This window comes from Tachyglossus aculeatus, chromosome 6, assembly GCF_015852505.1.
Source record: "Tachyglossus aculeatus isolate mTacAcu1 chromosome 6, mTacAcu1.pri, whole genome shotgun sequence".
NCBI lineage: Eukaryota > Metazoa > Chordata > Mammalia > Monotremata > Tachyglossidae > Tachyglossus > Tachyglossus aculeatus.
This window is the reverse complement of record NC_052071.1, coordinates 54,785,204-54,806,527: the sequence shown is the minus strand read 5'-3', so window position 1 is coordinate 54,806,527 and position 21,324 is coordinate 54,785,204. Positions and strand designations below refer to the sequence as shown.

The 21,324-nt window shown below is 42.1% G+C and overlaps 1 protein-coding gene and 1 non-coding gene across 3 annotated transcripts in view; both read left to right on the top strand.

Moving 5' to 3' along the window:
* Positions 1 to 21,324, top strand: part of PCDH11X (protocadherin 11 X-linked) — a 1,230,124-nt gene that overhangs the window by 376,031 nt on the left and 832,769 nt on the right. The window lies entirely within an intron of this gene.
* Positions 14,364 to 14,501, top strand: LOC119930329. Its single transcript, XR_005451807.1, has one exon. It is a non-coding gene; the product is annotated as a small nucleolar RNA SNORA7 (small nucleolar RNA).

Genomic DNA, 21,324 nt, shown 5'->3' with positions numbered 1-21,324 from the left:
GGTCTTCCACTCCCATCATCATCATCATCATCAATCGTATTTATTGAACGCTTACTATGTGCAGAGCACTGTACTAAGCGCTTGGGAAGTACAAATTGGCAACATATAGAGACAGTCCCTACCCAACAGTGGGCTCACAGTCTAAAAGCGGGAGACAGAGAACAAAACCAAACATACCAACAAAATAAAATAAATAGGATACATATGTACAAGTAAAATAAATACTCCCGCTCCCAGGCCCTCTCCGCTCAGCCACTCTACTTCCCATGTCCTGATATTCTTTCCACACTAACGACATCTCAGGATCAACCATCCGCACGTCACCTGTCCAGAGTTCCAAACTGTGCATGGGATGGGCCACCAGAAGTGGGGAATTTTACCCCGGGACCCACCCCTTTGTCGTAGGTGGGAAATGGTGGAGTTGAACAAAAGAAATCCATTTTGCGAGTCTGCCAGGAGAAGAGCCCACCTTTGTCTTTTGTTTCAGAAGGAACCCTGCCACTCAATCTTGTCAGATCTGCTCCACCAATTGTTTCCATGTCACTCAAATGATTAATTTTATTCAGAAATCTTTTAGGGCAGTTTCTAGATTAAGAAGATTTTAATTGTATTTCCTATTAAAGCTTTGGAGTATATTTTTAATACCTTTTTTTTTTCCCTAGTGTTTTCATCCTGTCCTCATGGTTAAATTCAGTAATCAATAACAATGAGTTAACAAAGAAGCTCAGTGTAAATGAAATACTGGCAAGAGAGGCAAACTCCAACTTGGGTTTGGCATATTTAAACAGTGCCAACTGGCTAACAATCAAATAAGGATGCTTTCTCTGATGAAACATTTTGAATTCATATAGCAGTAATCATTCCTTTTTTTTCCCTTCCCTGGGTATCAAAATTTTGGTCACTGATGTCTCTTCGTGCACATATACTTTTCATAAAACTTACCCCCAAATCACTTTTATTGTAGATTTTCATATTATTAGAAAAGTAATTCTTGAGAAGAACAATTTTGCAAGATAGCTTTCATGTCTTTTAAAATGGTTTAGAATCAGTGGATCACTGCTTGCATTAAATCCCACCCTAAAAGAGGGACACAGTATTTTCTAGGGAAAAAAATTGACTATGAATATAGCTCATTTTAAGTGCTAGTATTTTATTTTTAGGAGGAGAGGAGCGCACCTCAAAAGTCTGGTAGGAAACAGCTGTGCAATAAAATAGAGTTATGCGGTAGGGTCAGTTGCTTTTCTAAAGTCTATGAATACAGTTTAGAGGCCTTGCTGTTCCCTTGATGGGAAGCAGCGTGGCTCAATGGAAAGAGTGCGGGCTTGGGTGTCAGAGGTCATGGGTTCTAATCCCGGCTCCGCCAATTGTCAGCTGTGTGACCTTGGGCAAACCACTTAACTTCCCTGTGCCTCGGTTACCTCATCTGTAAAATGGGGTTAAGACTGTGAGCCCCACGTGGGACAACCTGATCACTTTATATCCCTCCAGTGCTTAGAACGGTGCTTCGCACATAGTAAGCACTTAACAAATACCATCATTATTCAAGGGCTTAGCACAGTGCTCTGTACACAGTAAACGCTCAATAAATGATTGAATGAATGAATATGGATGTGTGCTACTAAAAATCTGCCATTTGCCTGCTGTGTGTTCTTCTGCAAGTCACTTAACCCCTCTGTGCCTCAGTTGCCTCATCTGTAAAATGGCAATTAAATACCTGTTCTCTCTCCCCCCATATCATGAGCCTCATATGGGGCTCAAACTGTGTCTTACCTGATCTCATTTTCAGCACTCAATGCAGTGCTTGGCACATAGTAAGCGCTTAATGAATACCATGATGATGATTATTATTGTTGTTATTATTATTTTTATTAAGTGGGTGATAATCCAATCTCCTTACAAGTCTCACCCGGACCTAGAACTCAGAACTCTAGAACTCTCTGATTGGTACTCCCATTCTCTTTCAACAAGGCCATGCTGCTTCCCAATAATTTAATTCAATATAGTTATTTTATTCCCAGAGAATTTTTGCTTCATTTACATCTATCTTGTCCTCACAACGACATTGTAAAGAGGGAAAAAGTGGGGCTTGTTATTCCTATTTTACAGATGGAGAAACTGAGGCAAAGAGAGGCAAAGTGGCCTGCCCCAGGTCACACAGCAAGTAAGCGGCAGAATCCAAATTAGAATCCAGGACCTCCAACTTCCAGGACCAAACTCTTTCCCCCATCCCACATTACTCAGCATGGCTCAGTGGAAAGAACACAGGCTTGGGAGTCAGAGGTCACGGGTTCTAATCCCATCTCTGCCGCCTGTCAGCTGTGTGACCTTGGGCAAGTCACTTCACTTTTCTGTGCCTCAGTTCCCTCATCTGTAAAATGGGGATTAAGACTGTGAGCCCCATGTGGGATAACCTGATTACCTTGTATTCCCCCCAGCGCTTAGAACAGTGCTTGGCACATAGTAAGAGCTTAACAAATACCATTATAATTATTATTATTATTATTATTACTCAGGCTAAGAAGGTAAGAAGCAATATTGCCGAGTGGATAGAGCAGGGCCTTGGAGTTTTCTTTTGTTGTCTGTCTCCCCCCTTCTAGGCTGTGAGACCATAGTTGGGTAGGGATTGTCTCTGTTGCCGAATTGTACTTTACAAGCACTTAGTACAGTGTTTGGCATACAGTAAGCACTCAATAAATACGACTGAATGAATGAAAGAAGGTCATGGGTTCTAATACCGTTTCTGCCACTTGCCTGCTGTGTGACATTGGATAAGTCACTTCACTTCTCTGGGCCTCAGTTACCTCATCTGTAAAATGGGGATTGAGTTTGTGAGCCCAACATGGGACAGGGACTATGTTCACCCTCATTTACTCATATCCACCCCAGTGCTTAGAACAGTACCTGGCACATAGTAAGCACTTAACAAATACCATAATTATTATTTTTAATTATTAAGCAAATCTAGAAAACAGCCATCTTCAATACGGTTTTGTTTGCTAATTCCATTATCCTATGATCATTTGGTGCTGTGGTGAGCCAGTATAAAAAGGACACAGTTCCTAGGCACAAGTTTCATTCATTCATTCAGTCAGTCATATTTATTGAGCGCTTACTTTGTGCAGAGCACTGGATTAAGCGCTTACCTATCTGAGGAAAGGTATTATGGGGAGGCCTATAAATGAGACATTTCCTTTTAATACAGAGGGAGAATCAGTATCAGTAGGGTAAATGCTTAGCTTTGTGTAAGTGGAATTCATCCATAAGGCCATTATACTGAAGCAGATGCAACCTGGTTAATTCACGCGCCTTCCTTTGAAAACTCTCCCTTGTGACTCTTCTGCTTCTGCAGGGGTAATTTTGAGATCTCAGCATATTTTGTTCTTGTTTTTGGCTAATCCAATCAAGATCCTACCTTCATAGATCATCTTTATCAAATTAAGATCTCTTTTTCATGGAAAAACTATACAAATAGAGCTTTTTTTGTTGTCCTTTTATGTCAAAAGAATGGAGGCGTGAATACACAAGAGCAGCTGTGTTCCCAAAGAACATGTGTCATTTTTGTCTATGGCGGTCATATTTTGCTGAGCTGCTGAGTGACTCTTCTGTCAGGGAGCAGTAAAATGGCAGCTGGTTTTGCTCTGGAAGACCCCCTTCCCAAAGAAATCCCAGCTGGGAAGGTGCACTCCAGCCTTAACAGGGTAAAGGGAAGTGTTCCCCGTATGTGAGGCTGTTTTGCACATGTGTACTGTTCGAGGCTCCCTGCTCACTTGGCAGTTGGCTTTTATGAGGATTTTTGTTCTCTTCCTGAGCCCATTGAACAAAATAAGGGAGATTAACTGTGCCTAATGTCACTTTTTTGCCAATTTAAACAGGGGAGTCTATCGCAGAGGCCTTCAAGGAGAATTCTTTGTTCAGGTGTTGGAGATCTACCTGGTCTCTTGACTGATGGTAGGTATGTTAGTTTATGCATTGCCAAGAACAAAGCGAAGGCATGGCGATATGTCTCTGGTACTTTTGAGGGACTAGGGAGAGGTGAAGCAGCTAGAAACTCCAGAAAGACTACTTGCATTTCAAATGAAATGACACCCTTTCATTCATTCATTCATTCATTCATTCATTCATTCATTCATTCATTCAATCAATCATATGAGCACTTACTTGGTGCAGAGCACAGTACTAAGCACTTTCAAATGAACTAACCCTTCCATATGAGAGGTTTATTGGTTTGATTTGGAATGGGATTACCATGAGCAAATGTATCTTTCTCCCAGGTAGTCTAATGAGGAGTTAGCTCTTATAATAATAATGATAATAAAAATAATAACAATAATAATAGTATTTGTTAAGTGTTTACTATGTGCCAGGCACTCTTCTAAGTGCCGGGGTGGATACAAGGTCATTCATTCATTCATTCAATCATATTTATTGAGCGCTTACTGTGTGCAGAGCACTGTACTAAGCGCTTGGGAAATACAAGTTGGCAATATATAAAGATGGTCCCTACCCAACCAGGTTGGACACAGTCCCTGTCCCACTTGGGCTCACAGTCTCAATCCCCATTTCACAGTTGAGGTAACTGAGGCCCAGAGAAGTAAAGTGATGTTCCCAAGGTCACACAGCCGACAAGTGGTTGAGTCAGGATTAGAACCCGTGACCTCTGACACCCAAGCCTGTGCTCTTGTCACTAGGCCATGCTGCTTCTCATGGTGCCATTCCTATGATCTATGCTGTGAGCTTAGAGCCCTTAAAATAAAATAATTATGAATATGGACTTAGCTTCCTAAAGGAGGGTGGACATTGAAGGTCCCAGACCCCATAGTTTTTTGTTTGTTTGTATGTTTGTTTTATGGTATTACTTAAGCACTTACTATGTGTCAAACACTGTTCTGAGTGCTAGGGTAGGAACAAGGTCATTCATTCAATCGTATTTATTTATTTATTTTACAGTCCCTACCCAACAAGGGGCTCACAGTCTAGAAGGGGGAATACTGTTATTATGCAAAAATCAAAGGATCCATATTGTTTTCTGCTTAGGGACATATCTCAAGCTCGGGTACATATTGGGAATAGAAACAACAGACCCCTCTTTTCTGTTGCCTTGATGTAGAACTAATAACAATAATGGCATTTATTAAGCGCTTACTATGTGCAAAGCACTGTTCTAAGTGCTGGGGAGGTTACAAGGTGATCAGGTTGTCCCACGGGGGGCTCACAGTCTTCATCCCCATTTTAGAGATAAGGGAACTGAGGCACAGAGAAGTTAGTTGACTTGCCCAAAGTCACACAGCTGACATTTGGCGGAGCCAGGATTTGAAGCCATGACCTCTGACCCCAAAGCCCGGGCTCTTTTCCACTGAGCCACGCTGCTTCTCAATTTTGTGACAATTTTTGTCACAAAAATAGTATGACCTAGAGGAAAGAGCTCAGGCCTGGGATCAGAGGACCTGAGTTCTCATCTTGGCTCCATCACTTGTCTACCCTGTGACGTCAGACAAGCCACTTAACTTCTCTATGCCTGAATTCCCTCATCTGTAAAATGGAGATTAAGATTGTGAGCCCTATTTGGGAAAGGGACTGTCTCCAACCTGATTATCTTGTACCTACCCCAGTGCTTGGAACAGTGTCTGGAACCTAGTAAATGCCTAACAAATATCACTAAAAAACAAAACAAACAAACAAAAACATCATTCTCCTTTAAGTTGGCCAGTCCATACAGGATCATGTGAAATGAAACCATGGGTTTCAGTGATGGGTGGGAGTCATTCACTTGGCATTCCCTTATTAACTGAGATGAGCAAGGGACTAAAAGTCAGCAATTTTATTTTTTGTTTTGGGGTTTTTATTTTGGTGTTTGTGAAGTGCTTACTATGTGTAAAACACTGTTTAAAGCACTGGGGACAGCACTGTACTAAGCGCTTGGGAAGTACAAGTTGGCAACATATAGAGATGGTCCCTACCCAACAGCGGGCTCACAGTCTAGAAGGGGGAGACAGAGAACAAAACAAAACATATTAACAAAATAAAATAAATAGAATAAATATGTACAAATAAAATACATAAATGGAGTAATAAATACATACAAACATATATACATATATACAGGTGCTGTGAGGAGGGGAAGGGGGTTAGGATGGGGAGGGGGAGGAGGGGGAGAGGAAGGAGGGGGCTCAGTCTGGGAAGGCCTCCTGGAGGAGGTGAGCTCTATATGTTGCTGACTTGTACTTCCCAAGCGCTTAGTCCAGTGCTCTGCACACAGTAAGTGCTCAATAAATATGATTGAATGAATGAATGAATATTTCAATAGTGTGTCCTGTTGATAGCATCACTGCCATAGCAACGGGATAATTATTGGTATAGACTAATGAAGTTTAGGCTCCTTTTTCCTTGGTACACAAATTACTGAAGGGCTTGTTGATCTGTGTTCTGAAACTCCTAATTGGTAGCTAAATGCCCTAACAATAGCTAGACTTCCATCCCCTAGTAAAACAGAAGCCAGATAACATTGAACATAGGCGGCCAAAGCAATTTCCACTGCTCACCTCTTATTTGTCAGAGAGGAGATATGCAAAGCATGTTAATCATCCCCAGGGACCTGTAGGATCCAGCCAAGACAGACGGGCATATGACATATAAATTATGTTTATTAGATGATGTGTGGAGTAGGGAAGAGAAGAGCAGAAACAATACTCTACTGCTCCTATTTTCATTCATCCGTGAATACCCAGTTTGTCAATTATGCTTAGAGGACCATTCCAGGCACGAAAAAAGTCCATTATGAAATCAATATAATCCTACAATATAACTGCAGACATAGAGTTAAGAATCTGGAAGCGTTTTATTCAAACTGAGCCACGGCGATCCAGAATGAACTCAACTTGCAACTCCAATGCTTGCCAAAAAACACGATTTTCAGTTATTGTTATAAATCCCCATGGGGCCACTGCAGTCTTACCGGACTGTGAGAAAATTCAATCATCACCAACACTTTTAAACAAAATGCTGCCACCTGATTAATGTCTGCATTTCTTTAAATCTCCAAGCTCTTTCCCATAAGGCTTTTGTTATTATTATTATTTTCAAGGAACCGCTGGGAATAGTTCTATTGCAAAATTAGAATACAGGATGACATTGAAAGGAGATACATTTAGAGGTGTTTTTATTGTTGTTATTTAAGTGAAAGAAACCTGCATCCTAAATCTACCCAGGTGTTTTACTATGCACAGGTATCGAGAAACCCCAGAGGATTTTGTGGGGGTAAAAAGAGGGCAGGGATTTTACTTTAAGTGTGGAAGGGACTAAAGATTGGGAAAGGAAAGACTTCAACAAACTAAGTCAGAAAACCACCATTTAGGCCCCTTTGGCCCAAACTGGAAACCCAAAGTCCTTGTCAAAGACCTAGAATGAGCATGCACACGCATGCCCGCATCACCCCAAGACAGAAGGTTTCTCTACATCTGTGCATTAGGGGAAGGATTGACATTTCCATACTTAGCGCTTAGTACAGTGCTCTGCACACAGTAAGCGCTGAATAAATGCGATTGATTGATTGATTTCCCCCCCACCCACCCATTCCCTGTAGTCCTGGCTCTGCCAGCCTGAATGAGGCGTGACCTTGGGTAAGTCACTTACTTTTTCTGTGTTTCGGTTTCATCATTTGTCAAATGGGGATGAAATCCCCATTCTCCCTCCTGTTTAGTTTGTAAATCCCCGTATGAGACAGGGACTGGGTCCGACTTGATAATCGTATGTCTTCCTCAGCACTTAGTACAGTGCTGGGCACATAGTAAGCACTTAATCAATCAATCAATCATATTTATTGGGCATTTACTGTATGCAGAGCACTGTACGAGTGCTTGGGAGAGTACAACATAACAACACATTCCCTTCCCACATGGAGCTCACAGACTAGAGGAGTTTACAGTTTAGAGGAGTTTATGAGAAGCAGCAGGTTCAGTGGAAAGAGCACGGACTTTGGAGTTAGAGGTCATGGGTTCGAATTCCGGCTCCACCACGTCTGCTGTGTGACCTTGGGCAGGTCACTTAACTTCTCGGAGCCTCAGTTCCCTCATCTGTCAAATGGGGATGAAGACTGTGAGCCCCACGTGGGACAACCTGATCACCTTGTATCCCCCCCAGTGCTTAGAACAGTGCTTTGCACAGAGTAAGCGCTTAACAAATGCCATCATTATTATTATTATTATTATTATTATGGGTTCAAATCCCGGCTCCGCCAATTGTCAGCTGTGTGACTTTGGACAAGTCACTTAACTTCTCTCTGCCTCAGTTCCCTCATCTGTAAAATGGGGATTAAGACTGTGAGCCCTCCGTGGGGCAACCTGATCACCTTGTAACCTCCCCAGCACTTAGAACAGTGCTTTGCACATAGTAAGCCCTTAATAAATGTCATTATTATTACAATCTGGAGGACTTAACAAATGTTATTACTGGTATTATTATCATTACTACTATTATTATTACTTCATTTCCTCATTTAAGAGTTTGAACTCACACTATAATTGATATTGGTCTTTTGGGGAGTAGATGTGAAAGCAAAAATTGCTTCGGCACGTTTTAACTTAAACCTAAAAAAATACGGTAGACTTTATGGCTCCATTACATTAGCAGAGTAATCACTGAAGCTTCCGTGGCCTGACAGCTATGAAAGCGGCAGAAGTGCTCTCTCAGCTGAAGACACCCGCAGCACTAGAATCTACCTGTGTAATTCAAGAGAGCATCAGTAGAAAAACTGGGCAAGGACAAGGGTGATAATAATAATAATAATAATAATAATAATAATAATAATAATAATGGCATTTGTTAAGCGCTTACTATGTGCAAAGCACTGTTCTAAGCACTGGGGAGGATACTGTCTCTATATGTTGCCAATTTGTACTTCCCAAGTGCTTAGTACAGTGCTCTGCACATAGTAAGCGCTCAATAAATACGATTGATGATGATGATGATGATGATGATACAAGGTGATTAGGTTGTCCCACGGGGGGCTCACAGTCTTCATCCCCATTTTCCAGGTGAGGTCACTGAGGCCCAGAGAAGTTAAGTGACCTGCCCAAAGTCACACAGCTGACAGTTGGCAGAGCCGGGATTTGAACCCATGACCTCTGACTCCCAAGCCCTGGCTCTTTCCACTGAGCCAAGCTGCTTCACCTTGAGCCAAGCTATAGCTTCACTACACTACGCATTCTTATTAAACATTAAAATTTAAAACACAAAGATATACACACAAATAAAGATATATGATATAGATTCCCCTCCTTCCTCTCCTCCTCCTCCCACTCCCCATCCCCCCTGCCTTACCTCCTTCCCCTCCCCACAGCACCTGTATATATGTATATATGTATGTTCGGATTTATTATTCTATTTCATTTGTACATATTTATTCTATTTATTTTATTTTGTTAATCTGTTTTGTTTTGTTGTCTGTCTCCCCCTTCTAGACTGTGAGCCCACTGTTGGGTAGGGACTGTCTCTATATGTTGCCACCTTGTACTTCCCAAGTGCTTAGTCCAGTGCTCTGCACACAGTAAGCGCTCAATAAATACGATTGAATGAGTGAATAAATGAATTCAGGGTGTCCCCTGATTTTACCTGCTTCGGCAGCAAGGTTGGTGAGTTCCCCTTTGGCAAACGTTTTCCCCCACAGGGGTTTGCAGTGAGGTTCATCTTGCCTCTTGAGTAGGAACAGTGCAGGATGTTGCAGGTCTTTTATTTTTTTAAATTTCATTTGTGAAGCAAAGAGTCGTGTTCTTCCCCTCCAAGAATACTGCGCGGTGTCTCCTAAAAGGCAGCCTCGGAGAAAGGGAGGAGACTTTATTCATTCCTTCAATCGTATTTATTGAGTGCTTGCTGTGTGCAGAGCACTGGACTAAGCACTTAGTAATAATAGTAATAATGATGGTATTTGTTAAGCGCTTACTATGTGCAAAGCAATGTTCTTAAGCATTGGGGGGTTACAAGGTGATCAGGTTGTCCCACGGGGGGCTCACAGTCTTAATCCCCATTTTTTTACAGATGAGGGGACTGAGGCACAGAGAAGTTAAATGACTTGCCCAAAGTCACACAGCTAACAATTGGAAGATGCAGGATTTGAACTCGTGACCTCTGACTCCAAAGCCCGGGCTCTTTCCACTGAGCCACGCTGCTTCTCTGCAGTAGTGTCCTTTGGGGTAATCGTTGACCCAGGCTGCTGGCAGAAGATGATTTTGCCACCAGAGTAGCTTCCGTTGCCCTATGCTTACTTTGTAACATATATCCTTAATAAGGATATAAGATTGCATGCTTATCAACTAAATTCAAAAGATGAATAAGATGTGTTAAAAAGTAGAATAAACCAACACACGCGTAAGTGTCAAAGGATAATCTCATCAGGGAGGTGGAAATCAGTCAGAGAAAGCATCCTGGAGGAAGTGGCTTTTGGTTGCAGGAGGGAATGTGGTTTGGAGGCTTTAAGGAAGGATGGAGTTCCAGGAAGGGGAAAGGGGGTGTGCAATGGGCCTAAACATGTATGTACATGAGTGTGTATGTATGTGTGTAGCATGCGCATAGAACCGCACCTGTCCACATGTTTTGTTTAGTTGTCTGTCTCCCCCCTCTAGACTGTGAGCCCGTTGTTGGGTAGGGACCGTCTCTATATGTTGCCGACTTGGACTTCCCAAGTGCCTAGTACAGTGCTCTGCACACAGTAAGCGCTCAATAAATACGATTGAATGAATGAATGAATCAATGAACTGCAGTTCATTTGTAATGGTTTAAAGTCCTGCAGAATATCTCTGTTATGAAAAGGCCTCTTTATGTTTCGACACTTTCAGTCACTGACACAATGGTGGAGCATCTCTGGTGTCTCCAAATAATGGTTCATTCATTCATTCATTCATTCAATCGTATTTATTGAGCGCTTACTGTATGCAGAGCAGTGTAGGTTTTGAAATACTATGGAAAACAAAATAGATTTGGTCTTTTTTTGATGCATCCGTAGTTTTAAAATAGTAAATGGGACCCGTTTGAAGGTACTCATTCATTCATTCATTCAATTTAATTGAGAGCTTACTGTGTGCAGAGCACTGTACTAAGTGCTTGGAAAGTACATGTTGACAACATATAAAGACGGTCCCTACCCCAAAACGGGCTCACAGTCTAGAAAGGGGAGACAGAGAACAAAACAAAAGATGGAGACAGGTGTCAAAGTCATCAGAACAAATAGAATTAAAGCTATATGCACATCATTAGCAAAATTCATTCATTCATTTATTAAATCGTATTTATTGAGTGCTTACTGTGTGCAGAGCACTATACTAAGTGCTTGAGAACTACAAGTTGGCAACATATAGAGACGGTCCCTACCCAACACGGGCTCACATTCTAGAAGGGAGAGACTAAATTTTACTATTTATTAAATAGAATAGTAAATATATACAAGTAAAATAGAGTAATGAATCTGTACAAATATATATACAAGTGCTGTGGGGAGGGGAAGGAGGTAGGGTGGGGGGGATGGGGGGAGGAGAGGAAAAAGGGGGCTCAGTCTGGGAAGGCCTCTTGGAGGAGGTGAGCTCTCAGTAGGGCTTTGAAGGGAGGAAGACAGCTAGTTTCTTATTTTCTATTCGTTTTCTAGTAGAACTGAGATTTTACAACCGACTCACTACACCTTGGAAGAGCGGAGACATTCCAAACCGCCACATTTCATTGGGTTTTCCTGTCCAGACCCCTGGACTCCTCCAAACATTATTTTGGAGGTTCTGGGAGACCCCAGGATGACTGTCGCATGGGATTGTTTGGTTCATCTGCTTAGCCTTGTTTGAAAGTGCCTAGAAGCAGGAGGGACGCAGCTTACCTTCCATTTCAGCCATTTTTTTTTCCTTTGATGTACTAAAGAATGATGTTACTTTTGGATGTTGACATTTTGAAAAGCAGAGATGGGCATGAAGCGGGCTGCAAATGATGAAAGCTAAACGAAAGTTATTTTCTCATAATAGCTCCAAATTGGTTCCTCTTCTCAGACCGGAGTGGCCCGTGGATGGGGCTTGATCTTTTGTCAGTTGGAATCCGGTCCTGACCAGGGAAATCAAAGCCCTTTCAAAGATGGGCTGCTTTTGAAAAGCCAAGGTTAGGAAGATTCGCAGGGCCAGGAGGAGCGGGAGGTGGTCGGTAGGGATTGTATACAATTTAGAATATTGAAGAAGTATTGGGAACCTGGACCAAGGACCAACAGGGAGGTTTTTGAGGACTATTCCCTCTCGGTAGTGATGCAATAATAATCATATGCTGTCGTTTGGTGAATATTCCCATTAGCAGTAGTAATAATAATAATAATAATGGCATTTATTAAGCACTTACTGTGTGCAAAGCACTGTTCGAAGTGCTGGGAAAGGTTACAAGATGATCAGGTTGTCCCATGTGGGGCTCACAGCCTTAATCCCCATTTTACAGATGAGGTAACTGAGGCCCAGAGAAGTGAAGTGACTTCCCCAAAGTCACACAGCTGACAATTGGTGGAGCCGGGATTTGAACCCCTGACCTCTGACTCCAAAGCCCGGGCTCTTTCCACTGAGCCATGCTGCTAGTTGCAGTTGTAATTAGACTGTAAGCCCCTTCTGGACTGCGAGCCCATTGTTGGGCAGGGACTTTCTCTACATGTTGCCGATTTGTACTTTCCAAGCATTTAGTACAGTGTTCTGCACACAGTAAGCGCTCAATAAACACGATTGAATGAATGATAATAGCATTTATTAAATGCTTACTATGTTCCAAACACTGTGATAAAAGTAGGGGTAGATTCAAGATCATTAGTGTAGACACATTCCTTATCCCATAGGAGGCTCCCAGACAAATCAATCAATCGTATTTATTGAGCGCTTACTATGTGCAGAGCACTGTACTAAGCGCTTGGGAAGTACAAATTGGCATCACATAGAGACAGTCCCTACCCAACAGTGGGCTCACAGTCTAAAAGAGTGTCTAACAGACAAAGAGGCTGGGAGAGCAGGTATCCGATCCCTATTTAACAGATGAGGAAACCGAGGCGCAGAGTGGTTAAGTGACTTGCCCATGGTCACACAGGCAGGTCAGTTGCCAAGCTGGGTCTCTTCCTTCCCTGTACATTCATTCATTCATTCAATCATATTTATTGAGTGCTTACCCGCTGTTGGGTAGGGACCATCTCTATATGTTGCCAACTTGTACTTCCCAAGCGCTTAGTACAGTGCTCTGCACACAGTAAGCACTTAATAAATATGATTGAATGAATGAATGAATGAATACTGTGTGCAGAGCACTGTACCAAGCGCTTGGGAAGTACACGTTGTGTACTTCCCAACGGGCTCATCTGTCCTCCCCGACATTCTACAGATTGTGAGGCCTTTGTGGGCCAGTGACCATGCCTGAATGAGTGCCCTTATATCTCTCCCCGGTGCTCAAAACAGCTCTTGGTATGCCATAAAAGTTTGAAGCAAAACATTACTGATACTACTACTTAAATTTCCATGCTAGGAAGTGAAGGGAGCCAAAATTGCCAAGGGTTTAGATCAGCGGTGTGGGAGTTGGAATTTCCAGATTTTTGTTCCTGTATCCTCTATGGATTACTGCCAAGTGGTACTGCGATTTAAAAATTAATCTATTCCCTCATTTTGATAGATCTGGGCCAGCAGGAGAGGCAGCTACACAGAGGAAGCAGAGGGGTGCCGTGGGGAGGAGAGGCAGGAGGGTTAGAGAGCGCTCCAGATCTGAGCTGCAATTCTACAAGTTTCCCACCCCTGAGTCTCTACCTGATGCCACCTCGCCATTCCATTCCAGAGTATTTTCAGGAAATTCCCTCCCAAAGCCTTCTTGTTTTCTATATCAACTGCCCGAAAGCTCCTGATGCTTGCTTAAGCATTTCTTATGATAATAGAATATGATATGTTAATACAATACAAATAATGTAGACATTAATGTTACATCCTTTCAGTATAAATATAATAGAATGTTTGAGGGATCAATGTATAAACGTCTATATTATTTGTATATGAATTTTTGTATTCAAGGATTGTGAGCCCCTCTGGGGTCAGTGTACATTTCTAACTCCCACCTGTATATTCTTTCCCAGTGCTTAGTATAGTGCTCTGCACAGAGTAAGTGGTTAATAAGTGCTATTATTATAACTTTATTCTGATGATTTGACACCTGTCCACATGTTTTGTTGTCTGTTTCCCCCTTCTAGACTGTGAGCCCGTTGTTGGGTAGGGACCGTCTACTATATGTTGCCAACTTGTACTTCCCAAGTGCTTAGTACAGTGCTCTGCACACAGTAAGCACTCAATAAGTACGATTGATTGAATGAATGAATGAACTATTACTCTAGGTATTCATGGGCCCTCTCAGGGTCATACCTGGAGAGTTTCCAGTACTCTACCAGTCTCGGCTATGGGAGGGAGAGTCAAGCAGAGGCCTACCCATTCCATTCCTAGCTTGGGCAGTGGCTAGCGACTGGAAAGCAATCTGCTACAAGTCAAAACTCACCCATGGTGGGCAGCAGCAGCATAGGAGAGAGTCATTCATTCAATCATATTTATTGAGTACTTACTGTGTGCAGAGCACTATACTAAGCACTTGGGAAGTACAAGTTGGCAACATATAGAGATGGTCCCTACCCAACAGTGGGCTCACAGTCTAGAAGGGGGAGACAGAGAACAAAACAAAACATATTAACAAAATAAAATAAATAGAATAGTAAATATGTACAAGTAAAATAAATAGAATAATAAATACATACAAACATATATACAGGTGCTGTGGGGAGGGGAAGGAGGTAGGACGGGAGGATGGGGAGGGGGAGGGGGGAGAGGAAGGAGGGGGCTCAGTGTTGGAAGGCCTCCTGGAGGAGGTGAGCTCAGTAGGACTTTGAAGGGAGGAAGAGAGCTAGCTTGGTGGATGTACAGAGGGAGGGCATTCCAGGCCAGGGGGATGATGTGGGCCGGGGGTCGATGGCGGGACAGGTGAGAACGAGGTATGGTGAGGATGTTAGCGGCAGAGGAGTGGAGGGTGCGGGCTGGGCTGGAGAAGGAAAGAAGGGAGGTGAGGTAGGAGGGGGTGAGGTGAGGGACAGCCTTGAAGCCGAGAGTGAGAAGTTTTTGCCTGTTGAGTAGGTTGATTGGTAGCCACTGGAGATTTTTGAGGAGGGGAGTAACAAGCCCAGAGCATTTCTGCACAAAGATGATCTGGGCAGCAGCGTGAAGTATTGATTGAAGTGGGGAGAGACAGGAGGATCGGAGATCAGAGAGGAGGCTGATACAATAATCCAGTCAGGATAGGATGAGAGATTGAACCAGCAGGGTAGCGGTTTGGATGGAGAGGAAAGGGAGGATCTTGGCGATGTTGCGGAGGTGAGACCGGCAGGTTTTGGAGACAGATTGGATGTGAGGGGTGAACAAGAGAGTGGAGTCGGGGATGACACCAAGTTTGCGGGCTTGTGAGGCGGGAAGGATGATAGTGCCATCAACAGTGATGGGAAAGTCAGAGAGAGGGCAGGGTTTGGGAGTAAAGATAAGGAGTTCACGGGAGGAGACCCAAGCTTACTGTGCGGAAGGTGGTAATGATAAACCATTTCCGTATTTTTACCAAGAAAACTCTGGATACACTACCAGAATGATTACAGAAGGAAAACAGGGCATTCTGGGAGAGATGTGTCCACGGCTTCTCTAGGTTTGGAAACGACTCGACGGCATAAAACAAGACAAGGTATTCATGAGTGAAAGATAGGGTAATTTCATATTTGGGATGTGTGCCTCATGGATTGATATTGTTTGTGATGACACATTCGATGTTTAATCCAGGTTTCACCTGACACTGGTTCTCTTTTCATCTTCCCTCTGAAGGCTTCTTCTCATCTTAATTCCCAGTCCCAGTCAACAGTCATCCCATCTTCCCTGATGGTGGTCTTTCCCAGATCAGAGGGATGATGTGGGCAAAGTGTTGTTGGCAAGACAGACATGACTGAGGCTTGGCCAGTGTGTTGATATTAGTTGAACAAAGTTTGTGGGATGGGTTGAAGTAGGAAATCAACAAGGTAAGATAGGAGGGACGAGGTGATTGAGCATTTTAAGATAATCGTAAGGTGTTTCTGTTTGATGCGGAGGTGGATATAATGCATTTATTAAGCGCTTACTATGCGCAAAGCACTGTTCTAATCGCTGGGGAGGTTACAGGGTGATCAGGTTGTCCCACAGGGGCTCACAGTCTTAATCTTCATTTTACAGATGAGGTAACTGAGGCACAGAGAAGTTAAGTGACTTGCCCAAAGTCACACAGCTGACAGTTTGTGGAGTCAGGATTTAAACACATGACCTCTGACTCCAAAGCCCATGCTCTTTTCACTGAGCCACACTGCTTCTCAAGTATGGGCAGCATGATGGGCAATTGCTGGAGATTATTGAGGATTCGGGAGACGTGGGCTGAATTTTTTTTTTAGAAAAATGATTTGGGCAGCAGAGCAAAGTGTGGACTGGATTGGGAAGAGGTAGAAGTCAGAGAGGTCAGCAAGAGGCTGATGCAGTAGTTAAAGTGGGATAGGGTAAGTGCTTGATCAGCAAAGTGAACAGGAACAACATTCCATTTCATTTAAAATGGAAAAGATAGGATGGGTTTTAATGATGTGAAGATAGAACCTAGAGGATTTGGTGACAGATTGAATATGTAGGTTGAATGAGAAAGATGAGTCAAGGTTACAGGTTTGTGAGAAAGGGAAGATGGTGGTATTGTCTACATGATGGGAAAGATGGAGGAGGACAGGGTTTGGGTGCGAAGATAAGAAATTCTGTTTAGGTCATGTTAAGTTTGAGGCATTGGATGGACATCCAAATGGATATGTCCTGAAGGCAGGAAGAAATGTGAGATAGCGAAGGAGAGAGGCCAGGGCTAGAGAAGTAGATTTAGGAATCACCATAGAGATGATAGTTGAAGCTGCGGGACTGTATGGGTGTAGATGGAGCCTAGAAGGGGACCCAGATTTGAGCTTTGAGAGCCTCCCATGGTCAGTGGGTGGGAGGCAGAGGAGGGGCCTGTGAAAGGGGCTGAGAAGGAGCTGCCAAGGAGAGCAAGGAGAGGACAGCGTCAGTGAAGCAAAGATTAGAGTGTTTATAGGGGAAGGGGATGGTTCACAATTTCAAAGGCAGTTAAGAGGTTGAGGGGGTTTAGGATACATTAGAGGCCATTGGGTTTAGCAAGAACATCGTTGGTGACTTTATCGAGGATATCTTCCATGGAGTGAAGGGGGGTCACTCCATGGAAGCCATTTGTAGGGGGTCAAGGAGAGAAGTGAAGGAGAGAAAGTGGAGACAGTGGACATAGACAACTTGCCCAAGGGATTTGGAGAGGAACGGCAGAAGAGAAATGGAGCAATAACTGGAAGGACCCATGGGGTAGAGAGAGGGTTTTTAAGGATAGGGGATACATAAATATGTTTGAAAGCAGTGGGGATGAAGCCATTGGAGAGTAAATGGTTGAAGATGGAGGCCATGGGGAGAAGAAGGAAGCAGGTGAGTGTTTTGATAAGATGCAAAGGGGTGGAGTCAGGGGTGCAGGTGGAGGGGATGAATTTTGAGAGGATGTAGGGATCTCTTGAGGCACTGGTGAGAGAAGAGAGTTGAAGAAGGGGCAGGAGGAGAAGGGGCAATTTTAGGCTAATAGGATTCAGAAGCTTAAGGGTCTAGGCAATGTCTTTCCCCTTCCCCACAGCACCTGTATATATGTATATATGTTTGGACGTATTTATTACTCTATTTATTTATTTGTTTTATTTGTACATATCTATTCTATTTTATTTTGTTAATATGTTTTGTTTTGTTCTCTGTCTCCCCCTTCTAGGTTGTGAGCCCACTGTTGGGTAGGGACCGTCTCTATATGTTGCCAACTTGTACTTCCCAAATGCTTAGTACAGTGCTCTGCACACAGTAAGCGCTCAATAAATATGATTGATTGATTCTATTTTTTGTCCCAAAATGTCCTCAAGTGACTAGTCAATAGTCTGCGCAAAGTAAACTCTCAGTAAATGCCACTGTTCAGGATAATAATGCTTGTGTGGTACCTACTGAAGTATGATGATGATGATGATGATGATGGCATTTATTAAGCGCTTACTATGTGCAAAGCACATGGGGAGGTTACAAGGTGATCAGGTTGTCCCACAGGGGGCTCACAGTCGTAATCCTCATTTTACAGATGAGGGAACTGAGGCCCAGAGAAGTGAAGTGACTTGCCCAAAGTCACACAGCTGACAATTGGCAGAGCTGGGATTTGAACCCATGACCTCTGACTCCAAAGCCCGGGCTCTTTCCACTGAGCCACACTGCTTCTCTATTGCGTTACCATTATGAAAACCTACCAGACACATAGAAAATCTTGGTGAGGATTCTGTATACCTGATTCCTTATGAGCCAAAGGGAGAGGGACAATCTACTGATACTAAATTTGTCGTCAAATGACATGATTTTCTTGGTTTTCATAATAAACGTGCAAAGTTAAATTTTATAATTTCAAAATTGAAGTTAACTATTCCTTTCAGCTGCCACTGGACAAGTTAATGTACATAATATGTAAAATCCACCATTTGGAGGGGGGGGGGGGGCAAATAGAGAAGCAACTTGGCTTAGTGGAAAGAGCACAAGCTTGGGATTCAGAGGATGTGGGTTCTAATCCGGACTCCTCCACTTGTCTGCTGTGTGACCTTGAGCTAGCCACTTAACATCTCTGTGCCTCAATTACCTGATCTGTAAAATGGAGATTAAGACTTTGAGCCCCACATGGGACAACCTGAATACCTTGTATCTACCCCAGCACTTAGAACAGTGTTTGGCACATAGTAAGTGCTTAACAAATACCATAAATATTAATATTATTGTGTGTATGTTTAATACTTATAAAAATATTGCTGTTGGATTCACTTGTTTTAGATGATTACTATGCATTCATGATTTATTGAGGAAACATTTCAGCCAGTGCTTCTCATAATTCTATATCTCATTTTATGAGATTATGGATAAAAGAATCTGCCTTTAGGAACAGGAAGGTGTGTGTGTGTCTGTGTGGGTGAATCTTTGCATATGGTGGAGACAAGGAAGAAAAGAAAGGTGAGAGAGGATGCAATTGTTCAGAAATTATCTATTGCTTTCTTTGATATATTAGCTCCTAAGAACCTACGCTCTCTTCATCATATTAAGCTACAGTTGTCTTTGTTTTAGACGAAAGCTCATTGCAGAGTTTGTAATGAATTTTATCACTCTATTTTTTTTTACTGTATGCTCAAGTAATGGTTGGGCAAAATTGAGTAAATGTAATAGACTGTAAATCATCCGAATAGGTGGATGGCTCTTTCCCTCATGTTTTTCTCTATGTTTTTTCAACCTGTCTTTGTCTCTGCTTCTCTCTTAGATCACTAATTGTTGGTCGATAGTGTTGTTCAAGTTTTCTAAAGTCTCTCTACAGTCGCATTGCTGGACTCACTTTTTTTTTTTAATAGTAAACTTACTCTGCCCTTCACCAGGTGCACTGAATGACTGACCTCTTACTTTAAGACTTCCTTGGGCGATTGATCCACAGTGCTAGATCCAACACCTGGCAAAACATTTGGAAAATGATTAGGAGTGGTAAAAATATTCCCGCAGCTGCCGTGATTTAGGCACAAATCTTTATGGCATGAAAGAAATTTCACAGAGTTGGGACAGGATCAATTTATTAAGCCAAGTGGCTTGTAATCACCACAGTTGCCCAACCATAAATAAGGTGTTATAAGACCCTAATAAATCTTCAAATGTTTTGAGCTTCATTGCAAATACACTGTCTTAGATATAACCTTCTTGAGGTTTCAAGTGGCAGCATCAATCTGTTAACCATAAGCTTGTATTTATAGATGATTGATGGAATTAATGAGAAAAGTCCTGATTATTTATAATCTTGTAAGGATGAAATAGTCAGTAAGTTGTTTGCTCAACCTGGCAATTTAATAGGAGTATGCTGTTGAAGTTCCTCAGGATATATTCTAGTTGCCTGGCAATAGATTGTGAAAAAATTCATTTAAAGTTCAGTGAACATAGGGAGGGAGTAATTTATTCAAATCCACCACTTATTAAATCAGTATTTGACTTTTTTAAATATTTATTTTTTTTCAGGCTAATGAAATGGACTTGAAAAGAATTAGCTAGACCTCAGTGGAATTGTGACAAAATAATTCCTATGACTATGTTGTCTATTAGAATTTTCACTGACAGTATCTGTGAGCAGAATGGAGATGAATATATTTCTTTTGTTTTCCCCCACAAAATCACCCCTCCCCACCTGCAAAGGAGTTGCGTTTGAAATAGTTTGTGTTGTGGGCACTTTGTTTTTAGAGTAAATACATTTATGCAGAAATAACAATATAAATGTGTGTGCATCCGCTTACATGTTATATATTTATGTATTATTGAGGTTACAAGGTGCCTGACGTTTTAACAAGGAGAGGTCTTAATAAAATTGATAACAACAATAGCAATTATAATGATAGTGTTATTTATTAAGCTCTTCATCTGGGCCAAGCACTGTGCTGAGCATTGGAATAGATATAGGGTAATTAAATCAGACACAGTCCCTGTCCAGCTGGGACTAGCATTTCCTGTTCACCCAATAGACAGTCATTCCTGTGATATAAGGAAAAAATGATCTAGTGACCTTTTAAATTTTGAAGCAATCTCACATCGGTTTAGATAATTTAAATAGAGCTGCATCACAGTTAGTAAACAAAGACAAAATGCGAGTTTACCTTTGGCATCACATTTTCATCCTTATACTTCATAACAGTGGAAAGTGTGGGCAGGGATAGTTTGTACCAACTCTATTGTATTTTCCTAAGAGCTTAGTACAGTGCTCTGCACTGTTAATGTTCAAGAAATATGGCTGATTGATTAATTGTTTAATGATACAGCTTTCCCAGTTACTTGATCTTGGTCAATGCAAAATGACGAATCAGTGAATTGTTCACAATACAGTTTTGTTACTACATATGTTTCTAGGTTTTGAAATGGGTCAAGCAATCAATCAATAGTATTTATTGAGCACTAACTATGTTCAGAGCACTGCACTTACCACTTGGGTGAGTACAGTACAACAAAATTAACCATAATGAGTTTACAATCTAGAGGGGTAGACAAAGATTAATACAAATGAACACATAATTGATAATATATAAGTAGATGTGTGAAAATATTGAAACCACTCTCTAGTTCTCTCCAAGAGGAATTCATGGATTCTGAGATGTGAGAGAATATTCCCTTTCGTCCGTCCTTTAGGTTTCTATTTTTAATT